This window comes from Pleurodeles waltl, chromosome 3_1 (assembly GCF_031143425.1).
Source record: "Pleurodeles waltl isolate 20211129_DDA chromosome 3_1, aPleWal1.hap1.20221129, whole genome shotgun sequence".
NCBI classification, from domain to species: domain Eukaryota; kingdom Metazoa; phylum Chordata; class Amphibia; order Caudata; family Salamandridae; genus Pleurodeles; species Pleurodeles waltl.
In genome coordinates, this window is record NC_090440.1 from 824,844,199 (window position 1) to 824,866,157 (window position 21,959).

General features: G+C 42.0%; 1 protein-coding gene across 15 annotated transcripts in view; it reads right to left on the bottom strand.

Annotated features, from left to right (window-relative positions):
* The window catches only part of SOX6 (SRY-box transcription factor 6), a 777,007-nt gene that overhangs the window by 715,877 nt on the left and 39,171 nt on the right, over nucleotides 1-21,959 (bottom strand). The window lies entirely within an intron of this gene.

Here is a 21,959-nt window from a genome sequence, read left to right on the forward strand (position 1 = left end):
CTATTTTCTTATAACAGCTCATCAATAGCACAAGTTGCGTCTCATCATTATATACTATGATACAAATTAGATTTCAAAAGGGTAAAATGAGATGCATGTCCATAAATCATTTACTTAGTCCCAGAGAAAAATGTGCTCCCAGTTAGAAAAGGAATTCAAGAGACAGGTGTGGGGCTTTAAGGCATGTACATGTGAGTGGGGCTAATATGGGTGGCTCAAGTATAGGGACGAGGGCCTGCCACCATAAGAAGGCTCCTTCACTTTACCCACATGGGTCACGAAGCCATGATTATCAGATCAACTGCCACGCTTCCACTGATGATATGTTTAAAGGGTTGGCAAAAGGTAATGCGAAAAATGGTGAATTCCATCGATATTTTTAAAGAATAGCTGCATGATAATGGAGATAAGCCAGTGGCGATGGTTGTTGTTTGGAAGGAGAGTTTGTGGCCCGAGACTGGCCAGAGAGGTAAAACTTTATTATGGTTAACACTGTCCTTGGCTTCCGCGCCCTCTGGCTTGGTGAAGGGCAAGAAGGCTGAGTAGGAAGATTGTCTTATTTCATACAATGGACTGTATGTAAACTTGCACTCCTGTTGCAGGATACTCTCTATGCTACTACAATGATTAGTGGACTGCTAGCTCCTTGACGTGGCTATTGGACCTTATGGTTATCTCTGTGCAGACTGGGCCTATATCCAAATGAACTGGCTCCGTCGTGGTCAGAATTCTTCCTCGTCAGCATCTGGGAGCATGTCGAAGACATTTCACCTTTGTAGAGGCATTGCAGTGGTGCTTGTGGTGCCCTCAAGCAATGATGGTGCTGCTGGGTTTGTGAATAAGCGAAAGCAAAGGTATCCCAAGAGGTACATTTTATTCTTCCTTTTCCTCTACAAACTCTTGAACCACTGATTCCTGCTGACAACCTGCTCATGTTACTCATCCTCCACCCTAGGAGCACAATATCTCCTTTCCACAAACATCCTGGCCTCTCGAGCCTTCAAAAAGTAGGAAAGTCATACAATGCAGCCGTCAAGTAAAAGGCAACTCTGAAAAACTACGATGTTCGTGCAGAACAGCGATTGCGTTTACTTAAGACAAGGCACATGCTACCAAACAGTCATTCAAGCATCCAGAAAGTTCAATCATAGACAGGTCAAGGGGTGTTTTAAACAAAAGAATCAGATGAAGCCAAATATTTCAGCCAAGCAGCAGGCTCCTGCAAACTAGTGGTCAAAAGGTTAATGGGTAAAACTAAAATACAAATTCGAGGAAATGACATAGTACTCTGTTCTGAAGATACACTGGACCCACAATTTAGAGAAAACGCTCATGTAGTTCGTCTGCTAAAACCAAACGACGAGAACATTTTTTTCAACAACCAACATTAAAAAATTCGGATACGTGAACATGAAAATGCATTGACATTATTTTCAAAATATTCTTTACACCCTCAGAATCCAATCTGCCCTCAGCAGGGACTATTACTAGTGAGAGCTGTTTTAGCAATTGTGCCTCCTGGCCTTGCTTCCCATCATGCCATTTGGCAAGCTGAATAAACCAGACAAAATTGTCCAATGAAACGGTTACTATTCCTAATACTGCATTATTCAAATAGTGTGGCACATTTGGTGGACACAACTAACGTACTTGTCCTTCTCAATTTATTAAACCTATACAAAAAAACGAAATCGTCTAGCACTAAAATCTGGCTGGCTGCTTTATCAGATATATAGGTTACTTTGACTTTTATAAAGTGATTTGAAAACTAAAAACTTAAAACTGAATGTGGGAGTTTGCACATCAATCTTAAACTTTTCCTGTACAGAATTATGTTATAAATGCGGAAATTGTTACCCCAGTGTAGTTGGCATTATGCAAAGTGAGAAGCAGTAGCGTGACACGGATGGCAAGATGGAAAAGGGGGTGATTATCGCTTACTGGTCCAAGATCACACAGGGTTACATAAGCACATAAACTGAAGAGCTTACACTATTGTGAGCGTTCCTGAGGTAGTTCTCCACCGCTAGGCAGGGGTCTGCATGTTGTCCTAATGAGGACATGAACTTAAGGTTTCACAATTATTCGACCACCTAAGTCCAAGAGTTTCTCTCTTTTCCCTTTGCCTGCACACTTGCATAGTGTTCTCTTGAGAATATTCCTTGGTATTCGTAACTCGCAAGTAAAGTGAAAGTGAACGCATATCTTGCTTAGCTTTTCCTTACAAGTATTTTGATACCGACTCAGGCCAGTACCTTATGACCATTTTAAATGTTAGTGAACACCATGGTTAGCTTTTCCTCGTGAGTGATTCAACATATGGCACACTCGTGCAAAATATTTACAGAAGGCTAGATTGCAATCTGAAAGCCCAGGTTGCAAGACACTTTGGGCCATATGTACGAACACTTTTTCCCATAGACAGAATGGGTAAAAACATTTGCTACATCTGGCACTCGGTGAGCAAAGTGTATTTCCCCTAATTTTCTAGAGAAATTTCCACGCACAGCAGGAACAAAATCATCACAACTTCAACTCATTGGCAGGAGAGGGGTTACTATAAAGAGAATCACCCTTGGAATGTCACAGGTTGACTGGCAGCGATTGGGTCATCACATGAAAAGTAGCTAAAGGCACATTACAAACTCTGAAATACATTACAAATGTTAGCACATTCGAGTGTCATTGTGTCACGTCTCAGGAAAGCTAACAAAGAAACCCAATGAGAATGTAAACACTTTATTTATACATACTGAAATATATGGTTTACACAGTGGCAAACTGTACTTCCAGGTACTGTAGTTTATGAAAATGAAACACCCTATGCACGTTACGATGATAGGTACGAGTAGCTCAAGATGGAAGTCTGCAGTGGTAGAGTACAAAAACAACAATGGCATCAAGCTCCTTGTGCAGTGACTTTCAATGACAATCCAGGCAGATAGCGATGGTCAATAAAGCTCTCGGGGCCATTCTTTCCAGCCCATTCCCATGCTTGCAGCAACACGACAGAATCTACGCACCCTACCACACTACACTATACTACTCTGCAATGCTTTTACACCACCATTGTTTAGTTGTGTGAGGAATTCGAAAAGCTAACTTTTGCCTTTTTATGTTTGTGGAGATTTTGTTCAATATCACCAACTTCAAGAAGGACATTACGTTTAAAACATTCAGATGCAAAAATCCGTATGAGGAATGTTTTGCAACATAAAACCCAAGTGAAACCTACTTTTCGTTGCAGAAGAATTTTCTAGCAAATAAATGTTTTTAGGGAATTCCTCTGTCCCCTAAAAAAGTTTTGCCAGAAATGTGGCATGCAAGGTTTTGCCAAGGTTTTGAACGTAGCACCACCAAGACGCATTCATGTCTGACCCATTTTTCTTTGTTACAAAGTCTATCGACACCCCGCTGCAATGGAGGGATTCAGAAAGGTCTAAAATATAGACTGCTGGTTGTGGTCAGATTGGCTAAGAACAAGCTGGTTTTATAACCTCAACGAGGCTAACTCACTGATTCCCTTTCTAGCTCACTGATCATGGAGAAACGTCCCTCAATTTTACTAGAACTCCTACTCAAATGTGGTGCCGAATGGTGTGATGCTTACAAGTACAACCTCAAAGGCGAATCTGTGTCTGGTTTTGTGAACATTCGTGATGCTCAAAGGCATACCCTCAAAGGCTAATCCGTGCCTGTAAGAATGAATACAACTACAACAGCCGCCGGTCTCATACGCCACCCTCTCCTTCTTAAAAACTAGCCATTTGTAACAAAATAAGCTTTTTTTGGTTCTAGGCAATCAGCCTTTCCAAACACATGCTAGTAACATTTCCAGGGTACCTGTGCGGGTCATAATATGACTGAAACTACTGGCAGCATTCTTATAATAACAATATTCACTGTTCCAGAGATCCCTAACAATTTGCCAAAAGCAACACTTGCAGGTTTTGGCCTTTTTCACCTTCAGGCTTGTAATGGAATAAATACTATGAAAATCCTCGTATTTGCTGCAGCAATTGAAAGGTTGTCACAAGGTTTATTTTATTCTGTAACCTTTCCTTCCTTAAATGAACACACGGGCCTTAAGGGGCAAGGCATGCTGTTTAGTGTAAGCCTGAAGTAAAAAGGAATTATGGTCTATTAAGAGCACGTCTCTAAGGCTGCTTATGCATCCTTCTGATAACATTGAAAATGGAGTAGCGGCCAGCTACCGGAGTCCATCATCTGCTTTTATAGCAATTCACACATTTATAGGCGCTAAATGTGCAATGAACCTTGTCAAAGGCACACAGCTACACCTTCATCCCATATTTTTCGAGGGATGCCTGATAGTCAATGACAATAATGACGTTTTTCAAATTTTAACATATGGTGGAACTAGTAGTTCATCATAAGCAAACCTAGCAGACCTATAACGGCAACTTAAGGTAGAAAGTGTGTCAAATTCTGAACCCTGTCGGGTGGTCCATCAGTATTCCAGGTGCTAGTTTTCATGTTAATAAATGTGAAAGTCTGAATCCTCAGACTAACTTTAAAAAAGAGAGGCACTGTGAAAGCCCCTGAATGTATTTAAATAGAAATATAAACTCTGTAACTATGCCACCCATGCCCTACTGCAGGCAATCCTTTTTTTGAAAATCACCTCTACCCTTATGAAAGAGAATATCTAAAAATCAAATAAAAGTTGGGAAGCTAGCCACCTGTGTCTGTGATACCTTTGTTCTTCTTTTAAAGTATTACATTACGACAGACCCTGCATGTGCCCCCTTGGGCCCTCCAGGTACAGCACGAGAGCCCCTGTAGAAAAGTATCCATCTTGCCCTGGCTTCCCTGCTCTGATCCGAGCCATTCTGGAATAAGCAGGAACAGGACAGATGAGTGTATGCTGCTGCTCGCGACAGGCTCCATTGAAGGTGGAGCTCTTTAAGTTGGATGTGTTTAGTGAAGAAGAACTGGATCTGTAAGGCCTGAATGGAGCAACAAGTCATCAATGGCTACAAAGGCAGAGTAAGACAAAATGATGGGACACCCAAGGAATGTCAAGAGGGGCCCCTGAGTCTCCCATATCTAAAAGTTGATCACTGGCCTTGGGATCTATCGTGCCCCATGAAGAGCTAGGAAGCCCTCAAAGGCCTAGGGGTCCCCTGAACTGCAGGGACTGCATGGGCCTGTGTTACGCCCTGACTGTAAAGGGAAAACACAAAAGTAGAACCAGGGTAGCTGAAGGCGCAACAGTGAATGGCACTCTCCAAGTTTGATATACGTGATGGTTATGGTATGGGGCAAAAATGGGAAAGTTATCATCAGTAGACTGAGTGAATGAGGATGATAACTGTCTGCTGAAGCTCGAAGTGGAACTAAGTTGGAGTGTTTAGCTCTTAATTTCTACTTATCTGGGATTATGGTTTTAAAAGAGTACATAAATGAGTGAATAACCTGAAGCTATCCAAGATGCATCCCCAAACTCCACAAACAAGGGGCATAAGGATTAAGAAGGAAACATAGGGTGTGGTGCCACTTTCATTGGTGACCAGATAGCAGAGGAGGCACAAGGAGAATTTTAGTTGATTTATTGCTTTTCCACACCAGAGGAGCTGAAAGTGGATGACTAAATTGATACATTATTTGGTTCAGTATTGCATACTTCAATGAACAAGGTGATGGGGAAAAAGCCAAACAGATGAAGAATGTGTCTGTCTTATTAGTGTGAGGCTATGTTCTTCCTTTTGTTTCTGCCGTCGCATAATATTAGTCCAAGGGTTTGATGTAGACAATTCTGGTTCCTGGAAAAAGGCCATACTCCCTAGGATTTCAGTTTTCAAGGCATAATTCGTGAGATTAAACAGATTTTGGAAGTAAAGTCTTAATTCCTAATGGGGAGTCAGGCAGCAGGAAGCATATTTAACCATCCAGAAGGCTATTCAGAAGCTGACTAAATACTTAGGGAAACCTCTTTAATCGAAGAAATGGAAGCACAGGCCAAAGTTTTAATATTATTAGGCGTCCTGTTGGATTTAAAATAGAAGCATTTAGCGTTGAATTAGGAAAAATGAAAGTGTGGAGGAGGTGCCGGGGCTGACATATTTTCACATTTTGGGAGAGAACTTTGGGATATTTTATTAGTAACTGAATATATGTTTATATATGTACTGCACACTACAAATATAATTGTCTGTGAGCATCTAGGTAGCTATCCAGATGCAAATTTCAGTGTATCATTCCTTGAAGGGATTTCCTGAACAGAGGATTTAGGTGCTGAATAAAAAGGCATGGTCTCAGAGTGCTATCAGCAGTATGGCGACAGGAGCCACAGGAATTATGCAGCAGAGGTGGTACCAATTATGCAGCAGGTGTAACTAAATTATGTCGCAAGGGAAGGCAAATTATGAGGCACATTTTGTGGAAGCATTACTTCACTATTTTAATAATGTGAACATTGTCTAGGTAGAGATTTCACCTCAGTAGTAGCAGTTTACTACCTAAATGTAACCATATTTATGTTAAAAACCCCATGGCCTCGAAATTTCAATAGTCCAGTGCCCCTAACGGTGACTGACTGAAGTTATCCAACTGATTAATTCATTTTGGACAAAAACTCCAGCCGCGGCCATGACTTTATATTACGTTTTGGTATTGGTTTGTTTTAACATGATCTGTATCTGGTGATCAGTGGGCAAGATCTTCTGGAATATGAAAATTTACTTTGATGTCTTTGGTCTGAGGGCTTCATAGAACATATGGCAGGCAACGTGGGTACAGAGATGTGGACACTATAGCTGGCAGAGGAAGTCACATGAGTTAAGAAGGTGGTAAACAGTTGGGATTTTGATCTTTTGTCAGGGTAGTGTGAGCAAATAATTTGGGCTAATGATAATTGTACTTTGTACAACTTCAACTTTAATGCTGTTTTTGACATTAAACACTTCTGCCAGATATTAATTTGTCCTGGTGGACTTTGATGATTATTTTTGGAGGTAGGGATTTTGTTTCAGCATTAGACTCTGACCCCGATGCAAAAGAGAGAAAAACAAAACAAATGGAGGAGGGAAGAGGATAAGAAAGACAGGAAAGCAATGAAAAGTAGAAAAGGCAGGGATGAAATCAAAGATGGAAGGCTTAGATGGAATCAAAACAAAGTGACTTTGGTATGCAGCAACCCATAACGAGCTCCTAAGAAAAACTTTAGAGGCCTGTAATTTTTGTTTTCACAAATTAAGGACTCACTCCTGGTGAAATTAGGACATACAATGACCATTACCAGTTCAATAATTTCTCATTAAGACATACAGAAGGTTGCTCTCCATTTCATAGACAGGAGAGAGAGAGAGACGGAAGTGCCCAGAGATTATATTTTGAACGCCGTGGGGTTACAACACTAAGAAAAGACATACATTTAATGCATGTCGCTATTTTTAGGGTCGAGCCTGCGAGTGCATGTGCAAGCGCATGCGTCTCACTTGTGAGACTCTGTTATGTACAGTAAAGGGCTTGGAGCCTGCCTGTCGCTAACCACTTGTTGGTTTGTGTACAGTCTCGTTATTCGTCACTGCAGGTATGCCATCATTTCCACTCCTCTGCGCAGAGCAAGAATCAAGCACTGATAGATTCAACTTAATCAGTGCCTGTCCACCGCTCCCGACGCAATTGAGGTAGTATTTTGTTCTTTTTAACTTCTACTGCTTTGCAAACAGAAGGCGTGTGACTGTCAAGAACGTGCCCAGCAGGACGAACATGATTGCAAAGTTTAATTTTTACAGCTAACTTTCGTTTTATTTTGCCAAGTCATCTTTTCTCACTTTGCACTTATGTTTTCTTTTGTTTTTGCTCATGGGTGCAGTTCTCAAAATATGAATTATCTTTTTCTAAATATTGCAAAGCAACATTGTTTCCTTATTATGTGTAATTTCTGAAATGATGCTTTAACATAAAAACACGAGGTACAGCCCAATCCACCACACTCCATTTTGCCCCACTACATTCCACCCCAATCCATCCCACCTCACCCACACCAATCCACACCAATCCAATCCATTCCAACCCATCTCACTACAATCCTCCCAACCCACATCAGTCCAATCTGCCACACTCCAGTTCACCCCACTCCAATCCAAAACAATCTACACTACTCCAAAACAATCTACCCCACTCCAATTCAAAACAATCTGTCCCACTCCCATCCAAAACGATATGCCCCACTCCAATCCAGAACAATATGCCTCAATCCCATCTGCCTCACTCCAATACAAAACAATCTGCCCCACTCCAATCTGCCCCTCTCCAATCCAAAACAATTTGTCACACTCCACTCTTCCCCACTTCAATCTGCTCCATTCCAATCCAAAACAACACACCCGACGCCAATCAAATCCACCCCACCCAATCCAATCCACACCACTCCATCCCAATTCTCCCTATCCCAAACCACCCCACTCTCATTAGATCCACCATATTCCCATCCAATCTACCTCACACCAACCCAATCCAATCCACCCCACTCCAATCCAATCCAACCACTCCATTCTACCCCACTCCAATCTTCTCCACTCTAATCCAAAACAATCTGCTCCACTCTAGTCTGTCCCACTCCAATCCAAAACAATCGGTCCTACTTCAAACCTCCCCATTCCAATCTGCCCCTCTTCAATCCATTTCAATCTGCCCCACCCCAATCAGCCCCACTTTAATCCAAAACAATCTACCCCACTCCAACCTGCACCACTCCAATCCAAAGCAACCCACTCCAATCCAAAACAGTCTGTCCCACTCCAATCCAATCTACCCCACTTCATCCCAATTCACCCCATCGAATCCACCCCAATCTACCCACTACAATCCAGTCCACACCACATAAATTCACCCCATGCCAATTCAATCCACCTGAATCCAATCCACCCCAATCCACTCCACCCCAATCCAGCCTGATCCACCCCACTGAAATCCTACCACCCCACTCCAATTCATCTCAACCCCCTCCAATCCAACCCACCCTACTCCAACACAACTCACACCACTCCAATCCAATTCAGCCAATCTACCCACTCCAATCAAATCCACTGCTACCTAACTCCAATTCATTCTACCCACACCGTCCCAATCCATCCCACTCCAATACAATCCACTTTAATCCACACCACTCCAGTCCAAACTAGTCCACATTAATCCACCCTACTACAGTCCAATCCACCCCACTCCAAACCATCTTAATGTACCCCACTCCAATCCAGTCCACCCCTCTCCAATTAATCCACCCCACACCAATCCACATCATTCAAATCTAATCCAATACACCCACTCCAATCCAATCCACCCCACTCCTATCCAACCCACTCCAATCCAATTCACTCCAGTCCAATCCACCCCAATCTACTCCACTTCAATCCACCCCACGTCACCCCACTCCAATCCACAATACCCCACCCCACCACTATCCAAACCATCCCATCAAATCCACCACACAATCCAACCCAACCCACCCTAATTCACCCCACCCTAATTCATCCCACTAAATCCAATCCACCTCACTCGAATCCACCCACCCCAATATGATCCTCCCACCCAAAATTAATACCACCCCAATCCAACCCACCCCAATCTGATCCATCTCAATCCGATTCACCCCAATCCAATCCACCCAATTCCAGTCCACCCCACTCCAGTCCATCCCACTCTAATCCGGTTCACCCCACGCCACCCCAATCCAACTCACTTCAATCCAGTGCACCTCCTCCAGTCTGTCCCACCCCAAACCACACAATTTCATTTCAATCAACCCCACCCCACTTCAATCCACCCAACTCTACTCCAATACGCCCCACTCTACTCCAATCCAAACCACCCCATCTCAGGCTAGGCCACCACACTCCCATCTAATCCATCCATTTTACTAAACTCCAATCTACTCCAATCAAATCGACCTTACTCCCATACACCTCACTCAAATCTGCTCCAGTCCACCCCAATCCAATCCAACACACCCCCTCCAATTCAATCCATCTGCACTGCAATCCAGTCCATACCACTGCAGCCCCACACACCCCACTCCAATCCACCCCACCCCACACCATTTCAATCCACCTCGCTCACTCCAATCCACCATACTCTACTCCAATCCACCTCACTGTATCCCAATCCAATCCACACTAACCCACCCCATCTGAGTTCTATCCACCCCACTCCAATCCCTCTAGCCCAACCCACTCCAATCCACACAACTCCAATCCAATCCACCCCACTCCAGTCCAATCCACCCTATTCCAGTCCAGTGAATCCAATCCATCTCACTCCAATCCAGTCCACCCACTCAGACCAATCTAATCTATCCTACCCCAATTCAATCCACCCACCTCTAATGCACCACACTCCAGCCCTACCACTCCAAACCAAACAAAATCACCCACCCAAATTCAATCTAATCCACCCCACTCAAATCCTGCCCAATCCAAAGCCCCTCACCCCATTTCAATTTACTCACTCCAATCCAATCCACCCCACACCAATTCACCCCACTCCACTCAATCCACCCCACTTTACCTGAATCCAAACCACCCCATTTTACTTCAATCCAATCGACTACACTGCCTCAATCCACTCCATCCTATTCCACCCCATTTCACGCTACAAAACTCCCTGCCACTGAACTCTACCCCCTCTACTCAACTCTACAACACTCTACTCTGCCTACTCCACTCTACAACACTCCCACACATCAACTCTATGATACTCTGCTCTCCCACTTCACTCTGACACTCCACGCCACTAACCTTTAGCCATGCTGGACAGCAGCCACACTGATCTGCAACATGGCAAAACACAGTGCCAAAGCCAATTGCTCTGTAGGCGAGACCCCTTGGCTTTGCCAATGCTTGTTATAACTGTTAGTTACCATCAGCTGTTTCCTCTTCGGAGGAGCGTGCTAAGTAAGATCTAACACATCTGTGCCTAGACCCGCTGCTGTTGTTTCCATCCTAAGCTGGCTACCTTTAAATGTTCTTGCAGATAAAAACTGAGCGTGGCTGGATGTGAAATATGGTTTGTTACACCGTCCAACCAGAAAGGAAGTCTTAAGCCAGAAACTGTTTCAATAAAGATTAAATCCAACCCATTTGCGTCTGATCACATCTGCTGAACAAATGAAGCGAAGGTCAATGGCTATAAAATAAATATTAATATAGAGACATGTGGTAATAATCACATAAAGAGTTTTATTTCGCCATAAGTTAAATGTTAATTATGCCGTGGAAGAAGAGTGAATCGAGTTTGTGGTTGGCCACGCACGTCTAAGTTGGGACCCTTAGTGAAGCTATACATTTATTTGCATTCACATTTTTGCTTGAATTATACCACTGAGAATTGATTTTGAAATAAAGATGTACATACAGATTTGTAACCCTTTTAATAAAGCTTTGCCTAAAAGATGTTGGCCTAAATGCAGGCAAGTGAGAGGCCCAAAAATAGATAGATAGATAGAGAGATAGATAGATAGATAGATAGATAGATAGATAGATAGATAGATAGATAGATAGATAGATAGATTGGGTTGCATCCTTTCTTCTAACCAATGGAGTGATTTTGACAAGGTCATGTACGCTGCGACTAGTCAATGGGAAACAAAGAAGGCTAACAGTGCATCTGAGAATTAAGACCTACACCTACTTTCTGAGCAAATTCCAGTCATTTTTTTGAAATCACAGATAATTCCATAAGCACTCCTCTTAAGTTGCCGCAATCACAGTTTCTATAAGTATTTTTGGACTTCTTATGAATTCCGTGTTACTCAGATGTGAAAACATTTGTACATGAGTAAATATAACAGTTTTGCATTTAAGTGTGTATGAATATCTGGAATATGAGGTCCACATGTACTTTGCACTTCATAACTTGTTCAGCATCGGGTTCAGAGGGCATTCCCACCAGACTGTCAACTCAGATACCCATTTACCGTTTCCTTTGACAACAAGAAATCCCTGAATATATAAAGAGTAGTAATGTGGCTCCCAAAAGTTTGAAAATATTCCCTATTTTGTTCTTTTGTGGATTTCGATCTACTTAGGTAGATCTCTCCACCTTAAAATGCAAATTCGAAGAAGCACATTTACAGACATCATATTACACCCTATTCCAGTAATATGGTGTGTGAGCAAATCAATTTACCCCAAACCATGTTGGGAAAATTGTAAAACAAGGGATGTGTGGACTTGCATTCAACTGAAGAGCACAAATACCTTTGCGAATTGGCCCTTTGAGAGCAAGCCAAATCCTTAGGAAATGGTTTGTAAGTAAGAAAGTGGCGGCCATGTCCACCGAAAATACATTGAAAACTATGGATAATCTTTTTTAAAGCACCTAAAAGCTGTAGGATGTTCAAACTGGTAATTAAATAATAAAAATCTGCAAGATCTGCTGCAGTGCCCAAAACAGTACTAATTTACAATAGCGTTATGTGGTCTTTATAAACCACAAAGTTCATCATTTAAATCACCTGGCCACCAGAACATCAGCGTCAGGTGGAAACACTGGATGCTTTGCAGATTGTTTTTGCTATAACTGGAGTAGTGTCCATCTGTTACATCATCTCCTTAGTGGTTTTACCAGCAATGTAATGAGGTTTTCACTTTGGTGTAACATCCCTTTATTGATTTAAAAAAAAGATCTTTAGGGTGAGTGTAATGTGCCTTGTATTGTCATCGTGGAATTCGTATGGTGGTCGATGGCTCATGAGTGCAGCACTAGTGAGTTATGAATTACCTCTCCCAAAATATTCATATTAATAATGGTAATACTCACACTAAAAATAATAGTAGTAGAAATACTACTACTACTACTAATAATAATAATAATAATAATACATGCCATCTTATATCAGCAAAAAGTGCCACTTTGGAAAACAGGACCTTTTGGCTAAAAACATATCTTCTTTTGCTTGTGAGGAGGATTACTGTAGTTGTTTGTTTGCTCGAATAATCACTTTGCCATTTGAGCATTACTTTCAGTTGCAGATATTAAAGTTGGAAAGTATTTCTTTCCTACAGCGTTTGGCAACATGAACAGCACAAGACGAAAGAAGCTGAAGCTGCAATTTTTCCTCTGCTATTTCACTCACTTTGTGAACTTAGGTCATTGTTACCTTTCTCAGAGTAGACACTGATTTTCCATTTCTTCATATAAAAACAATTTCTGAATATTAGATTTTCTTGTAGCCAGCGAGGCAGCACGGCGAGTTACTGAATTGTAAGCAATGGTTGACCGGAAGAGCTGTCAATCTTGAAGATTTTATCCAATTCGAAGCCAATAGAAGCGCCGAGACACCAGGCTGTACACATTGGTTGGTTGCAAGGGCTGGATTTGAAGTTCAGTACTAAAGGAAAATGCTCTGATATTGGGGTGAAGTTCTAACGTTCGAGGAAAATACACTAGTAACACTTCCTCCTCCACAGAGGTAAAATTGTGAGGGGAATTGCTTGGTGAATTCTCCTTTCTCACAAAATCAGAGAATTTTCCCCTTCTACACGAACCTAAATCAGGCCCTCAGTGTCCAAATGACACCATTAGCACTAGAATTCACTTATGTGCTGTACAGAAAAAAAGTAATGTTGTAAATGTGAATATTACTATTTATTTTGGAACATTTTTTGTCAGAATGGCACGAGGGTATACACATGTATAGGGCAACTAGGAGGTCACAATTGCATTTATTAGTGCAACCTCTCAAATGAAGTGCTCGCCTTGCATCTGTAAATTCGATGGAAGCTGCAGACGAGCATGTCCCACATATCCAACAAGCTACATGCATGGCTGTTGTGCCCATCAACTGTAATAGAGACAATCGTGTATTCCATGATGGGATAGGCTGAATGGAAGCAGTGCGCTGAGCTCAAACTGGGAGGAACCATATGGAAAGTAAATGAAAAACAACAGTACAGTGATGTCGGACATCCTCCAAGCCGCTTGTTGAGAAAATGTACCTCTTTCCCTCGCCTTCATTCAGGCACATTGTGGCATCAGAAGAGTGGGGCAACAAGACCTATGATAATGCTAGGTTAAAAAATACAGAAGAATAAAGGGGGTCTTTATGACCTCGGCGGTCTTTTTGCAAGAATGCTGAGGGACCGCCGTGGGAAAGACCGCCTGTGCAGGTGGTTTGCTGCTCGGCGTATTATGACAGTTGGCTGCTCTCCATCGTTATTCCGACGGAGACCCACCAACAGCCATACTTGCGGGCGGCGGGGAAGTGGAGGTTGCTCCACCTCCACCGCCACGCCAACAGAACACCGCCCAGCGAATCACGTCCTGTGATTCGCCGTGGCGGTGTTCTGTTGGCGGTGTGGTGTCGGCGGAGCTGCCCCCATGGCCATGGGGGAGACCCCTATCAGTGCCAGGGAAGGAATTCCCTGGCACTGATAGTGCTTACCGCCGTGGATTTCATGGCGGTTGAAACCGCTGGAAATCCACGGCGGTAAGCCGGGCACAAATACCGCCGGCGGTATACTGACGGCCGCCGGGCTGGAGACCCAGGTCTCCAGCCCGGCGGTCGTCTCCGCCCTGGCGGGATGGAGAACCGGCGGTTGACCATGGCGGTAACCGCCATGGTCATAATACACCAAGGTAAGACCGCCAGCCTGTTGGCGGTCTTACCGCCGGTTCTCCGCCATCCACCAGGTTTGTAATGACCCCCATAATCTCATGCCCAGTAATACCAATATGGTGGATCCACTAGTTGCTCACATTAGCACAGTAACCATGTCCATGTTTGCATTTGTGTGAATTAATAGACATTTTAATACGTCTCCAGGCATTATATCATACACATGTGTGCTATGTATGATGAGAAATATCTTTGAAAAGAAACCAGAAAGATTGTCCTCCTTACATTTGTTCTAGTAAGAGGGCCAGCTCTATTCCCGTGCATGTCCCAAATGGCCCTCACTCATTTCTTGACTGTGAGTAATGAGTAGTGGTATGTCTAAATCCCTGATATGGGTAAAGAAATATAATTAAGCAGAGTGTACATATCAAATATTTAAGTTCTTCAAATATCATTTACAGTAGTATAGCAACGTGTATGGCAGGACGGATGTGGTCTGAAAATTACTTCTCTTGTGCTTCGTTGCAATGAACTAACCATGAGAGATATAATTTCCAGACTGCAGAGAGGCCACTGCTGCACAACGGATTTGGAGAACTCATTTTGAAACTGAAGATTTAACAGATATTTACCTTATACTACAGCAGCTTGAAAAAGCCCAGGCCTCCAAGCCACCAGGTGCGAAACAATTGGTGGCTGTCTTTATTTGTCTAAAAATGTAACGGTAAGCACCGGACCAGAAGTATACAGAAAAAACAGAAAACATCTCAAAACACATCAAATCTATAATGTCTTATGTCTGTTTCTCCACTTAGTGCTTTAACTGTTCAATAGGTATATAACTTATGACCGAGTATTTAAGCTATTTGATTCTCCAGAATTCCTCAGAAGCAGCTTTTGGGTGGTACATGTGTAATATAATAACACACATTACAAAAAGTCGAGGAACTTTTGAGTCAGTGCTTTGTTGGTGTCACACGCAGGTTTGGACCTTTGGCATAGTCTTTTCTGGGCCAAACCAATGTTGCAGTGACTTGGACTTGGCGAGAGCAGGCCTGATGATGAAGCGGTCTCTGGGGGCCTTTTTGGTGAAAACAGTTTCACTTGACCATCCGAATGACGTTGCTTACAGATTGTATGAAATGACGATGGCAAACATATGCAAGTCAGTACAACCAGTGGTCAACTAAAGACTCCCCTCAACTGCATAAAACAGTGCAGATACGCAGAGGCAATAGAGCCCAAACCTTGCCCTCCCCTCTTTGGGCACAGGCTTCCAAAAGTGTGGTTCCTCCAGCCATTATGAATAGGGAATGAGGACAAAGCTGAACTTAGCAATCAGAGGTTCACATTTTCAGGGACCACCTTGCTCTCATGATAAGTTAATCTCCTCTTAATAATTCTTGAAGAAGAAGCAGACACTTCTCCTTCTATGGCAAACATTTTAGCATTTCTGTTAACAGTGTAACACACTAAGAATTTGTCTTGGGTGAACTAAAATGAGAGGAGGCTAAATAATAGGTTGGTTTCAACAAAAAGATAATTGTCCTTAATTCGGGAAATGTATTTATTTAAGTTTAATCAACTAAAGCTTGTTTGTGGAAGCACTAATGCAAAAAAGTGGGGCCATGTTGGCATTTAAAGGAAATAGAAAGGACTTCTGCTTCGATTGCTGATATGCCGCAGGATCTTGGCAGCCTTGTTAAGTATGTATGCCAATGATGATGCTTTATATTAAAGTATCTATCAAATCCATCCACGCTCCTCAATTAGGAATGGTCCTTTCAAGCAATTGGGATATCAAGACGGGAGCAAGGCCATTACAACTATTGTTCCCTGCCTAATTTACAGCACACATTTGCCAAGTCAAGCTATTACTTAAAAGGCTATTTTTGCCTTTGATCATAATGTCATCCTAAAAATGATCAACTGCAGGAGCGATATCATAATGGCCATTTTCAAAGCTGCTGTGGAAATTAAATGTAATAAAACTCTGGCTTGAACGGGAAGGGACAAATGGACCAACGACACCGATCCATCTTATAACTTTGTTCATTTAACTACGTATGCCCTGGTTGGCTGGCATGTCCGACACTCATTTAGAGACGAGTGGGCAGTGTTTTGAGAATGTGTTTGTTTCTACATGCTTATCCACAAACATTACTTCATGCAAGATATAGAATCTAGCTAGGTAGAGCAGTTCATTCTGTTTTGTTAACAAGTTGAAGAAATTACTGTAATTGAGTTGATTCCTTTAACAGATGTTAATATTGAAGTGCCTTCGAGCACCGATTTAGTTTATGTTGGGCGAATAGTAAATAATCATTACTGCAGTAACCTGACATAGGTGTACATTTGCTTCAAGCTTAACTTGTGGAACATGTTAGAATTCTGAAAACAAGCTTGTACTTAAGACATTGGCTCAAGGAAGTTTAACCTTGATGCAAAGTGGGCTAAAAAAAAATGCTTTCATACCTGTAGGCAGCAAGACCCGAGCCAACTTTTAACATAGAGGTTAGAGCGATGTCGTGGGGAAACATTATTACTTACAATTCCACATCAGCTGAAGGCACAAGTATTGTCTTGTTGATTCAAAAGTCTGCCAATGGGGAGAGCAGTGCTTGGGCTAACAGCAAAGCTGCATCTGGGTGACTCTGTTATCAGACATGTCCCCAACATTCCCACTCTGCCCGGTGTAATGCTCATACTGATCTTCTGAAAGATGTTATTGTAACGTAGAATGAATGCATGTGATGACAGAACCCAGGACTCATCCACGTTATATCAAATGTTTGATGATAAAAAAGAAATTACATATCTTCCAAAGTGACTTCCCACTCATTGTTTTCTAAATACACTAACTGACGTGTTTGATCGAGGGATGTTTGCTCCTTAGGAACGTATTGAAAGAAAGATAAAGGGCTTTTGTCTGGTAAAAACGCCTGTAGCGTGGTTGTGCTGTGCACACATATATAACAACTTGTAAGGCATCCTTTAATAAGACGTTCGAGATTCCTTTGTAAAGCAACGTCGCTTCGGGTCACAACAAATTATTCTGAAAGAACCACCATCTCCCAAGGAAACCAACTACCATGAGATTGATATCCTCCCTCAACGGCTGACTGGTCGGCTTTACACACGATCTGGAGCCATGTTTCTTAGGTTTATGAAACTTGGCCTCTGGCTAGCATGTAAACACCGGGCTATGTTATCCTTTTGTTCAGCAAAGTGCAATCCAGCAACTGTCAGTCTTAATAAACATCTACCTACTGGAAGCCGTCCTGGAGGAAGATATTCGACAGCATGTCGAAAACAGGGATTTAGACAAAAGAAGTACACGTAATAGCTTGAGGACGGCTTGAAGCGGGAGCATCAGCATGAATTTCCTTTATTAGCATTCCCTTGGAAACAGACGCCACTATCTTTTTAGGTCTGGCCTGATAGCTTTACTTGCCTTGACTACTTATTGTTTACAATATAGACAGTAAACTTTGTGTAAGCTCCCATACAGCCATTTTACTTCAGTTCTCAGAATAAAATGGACTGCTCACTGTTTGCTCTGTTGGTGCTTCTAGGACACGGAAACATTTTGCCTATGTCTATGTTGATATGAACATTTTCATGCATGCCTCAAAAATGAAATAGCAAATTCAATATAAAAAATAACACAATGATGTAGCACAACTAATCCACTCTGCATTACATCATTTTTTTCTTGTGACACTTTACAAAGCCCACCACAAGTGTCTTGATGCTGCTATGCCTCACCATAGATACAAACTTATAGACTGCAATTGTTTTAACTTATTAAGATGTGAAGTGTGTCCAATGCTATCAATATATAGAATTCACTTTACCTCACCCTTTCCCTTGACCAGAGTCTGAGCATACTCCTCTAATGCCAGATCATTTGATGATCTTGGTGCTATCTTCCACCTATACACCTCATGCTAACTCAAATGCCAAATGACCATTCTACTATCTAGGCGTTCTTGAGTGTTTCCTCCGTTTCTCCAATGTCACCAAATTTGTGTGCTAATCCCAACTGTGGTGTTTTTGACCTCAATTACTGCAATATCATACTCACTGGTCTCCCAGTTAATTCATGGACAAACTGGCAAGATTTCGAAACCAACTAACAAGATCAATGCCTGGGGCACAATTGTCCCAATACTCTGCCCCCAGATAACTACATGGGCTACCCTTAAAGAAGATCCCACCATAAAACAGTGCACATTCTTAACAAGACTGCCCATAGATAGGCACCAGATTACCTGACCAAACCTTTTCAGCCCTGACTACCATCCAGGTGACAGAAGATCTACCACCACAAACAAACTAGCCATTGATCTGTGTAAGATCAAACCATTTTGAGGTAGATCGACCAGTTGGCACAACTTACCATTGTCCATCATAAGACAGGTTGCAGCAGTTAAAATGTTTATTCTCCCCTTGTTTATCTTTCTTTTCTCGAACATCTCAATTACAGTAAAGCAATCTTTTTTTGCAGAGGTGGATCAGATGATGCTGAATTTTTATGGCAAGGGAAGAAACTCCGTACCAAACTCACCACGATTTAAACTCTCTATCAAAGATGGGGGCCTGGAACCCCCACATCTGAGAAAATACTATCAAGCTGCGTTTCTTGATTGGTTAAACCGCGCTGCAGTGGAAAATACTTCGTCAAACTGCTTCTGCTTTGCACAAAATGCTTACCAGGTCTGGAATTCAGATACCTGTATTTTTGAAAATTCAGAAGATACCCAAGCATACCTGTTATAAGCTCCTGAGAGTACTTGCAAATAAGTTTTCACAGCTCCAAGAGGATAAAAAGTTCCTTTTGAAGCATGCCCAAATGTCATTGAAGGAATGTGGGCTAATAGGCGTATCTCTGCAACATAACATCAATAAAAAGTGAGCCATGGCGGGGTAGCCTCACTTGGGAACTTTTTAGTAGCTGGGCAGATAGAAATCTGGTGACAGGCAGCGGAGGATAATGCCGACATCTTACATGATCTTGCATTCTCCTATGTCCAGATGCACACACATCTTCGGGCTTACATTCAGGCATCAAGCACAGCAAAACAATATATCAACAACGCCCACTTTGCAAATAAACCTATCGACCTGGGAAACTGGTATTGTACACTATATATTTGTGCTTGCATAATTTGATCATTTTATCAACATTTTCTTCAATTTTGCAATATATTGAAGGGAAAACCGATTTTGCAAGCTGCAGTAGATTCAATATCATGGTCTACAAAGCTGTAAAAGGAGCAAATTTCAAGCACATGGCTTTTTATACTAAATGGGCTTTGTATTATACCCAATTTCGTCTGCATTAAATGTTCCCTACCTCCTCAGCTAAATGTTTTAGATGCAACCATCTGCCAGGAGATTCGGCTGCTGTGGGTTTCTTTTGCCCCAAGCTATTCGATTTTACGATTCAGAGCGTCAACTTCATGGGCGAAAAGCTACAGGTCCATATTAAACCAGACCTACAGGGGGCACTGTTTGGGATTGTATCTTCCTATTGTAAAGTAAGGCTGTGACAGCAACAGTACTTCTTTATTGGGTCTCTAGTAGCAAAGTCACTACTACTACTACAAAAGTGAAAATCCCAAACACACCTCCAGGTTTCATGTTGGAAACCTGGATATCTAAAATGGACCCTGGTAGACTATTAGAAGAGATGTAAGCTCAGAGGGTGGATGCACTGAAGACATTTAAGCACATTTTGGATCCTCATAGGGAAACAGATGAAGGAGTGTGTAATTGATGAGTCTGTTTTATCTTTTTAGTGAGAGGAACTATGATGTACTACTTTCTAAAATTCTTTTCAATCATGTGAATGTTTTTCTATTTGTAAGTGGCAGGAACTTTATACCTCATTATCAAGTTTAAAAAGTAGATCCCTTCAAGTGCTGTTCCTCTGAAACTCTCTTCGTTAGTTACTTATAATGGAACAGATTCAGATGAGCTTACAAGATGCACCTTTTGATGTTTGCTTATTGCCTGAACTCCAGAGATGTGTGTCAGCCTCCTAACTGACTTCCGATGGCACATATTATTAACCTCACAATGACAGTCAGACGCCTAATACTGGCAGTACACAACAGACCTATTTCAGGGCTTTTTCACCCATAGGGACATTTATGGACTTTATCTGTTCAATTTTCTTCTGATTCGTCATTATTATATGGCCCTATGGAGCAACATATGCAGTGAGATTCCACTCTGCTTCCCCTCACAACATCTTATGGAAGGTCTATGGGTGATAAAGAGGGAACGGATACCCAAGTTAGTGTGTTTGCAGAAAAAGGGGTTTTGTGGTGGTCCATAATGGGAGTATCTTTCAGATTTTGGTTTCATTCAAAATAAATGTTAACAAATAGCTTTTACTGTTATACTGGAAAGTTATAATGCCAGAGACTACCGAGTGAGTGCATATTTAGCACGTGCAACAGGCTTTTAACTATATAGCATGGGGATGTGTTCGGTGGGAGGGGCAAAGTGCATGAGTAAATAACCAAAGACTTTGGAAAGCATTGTGGGGCATGTCACATATTGCTGAAGGGCAGCAGTCAGGGCCCCTTATACCTCAAATGCCTGTGGAAACCGCAGGCTTGAAGGCTGAATACTCTACCCACTATCTGTGTCGATAAGCAAACGGAATATGCAGCTAGCAGGAGCAGGAGTTTTTGGAAAAGGTCTAAAGTTAGAAAGAAGTGTTGGATCTGACTCAGGGATGCTGGTACAATCGTACTATACTTGAAAGGTGGTTTCAGCTAAGGTGTTGTTTAGAAGATTTGACCTTTTCATAATTCTAAACACAACGAGACAGGGGTTGGTTTTAATATACTCGTAGATATTGAGATTTCTAAAAAATAACTACTGAGAACATTTCAAATATGCTAGTAGGCTACATACAAATGCATAATCGTGTATATCTATGTATTTTCTTGACTAACGTCAGAGGTGAACCAAGCATTGCAGGTTGTTAGACCTTAGCTTGAACGGTTTCCTTTGTCTTCCGTGACCTCTGCTCTTTTTCTTGAAACCTGCAGCTCTTTGGTTAATCATAAGTTAATGTTTTCTTCAGTCATTTAATATAGCCTGGTTGGTAGAGGTGTGTGTGTGTGATTAGAAATGACTGAAATGTAAATTAAACAGATAACAGACAATCCGAAATTAATGCGCTGTCCTCTTTTAGGTGAGGGAAGGCAGTCATACATTGACCAATAGCACTGAAACTCAATTTTTGTGCTGAGATTTCCTTCACATGAGCCTGAAAGTTGCATGTTTGTGAGGATATGCCCTGTGGCCCTGGGTGGCGCTAGCTTGCCGAGGCCACATTGGTGACAAGGTGATG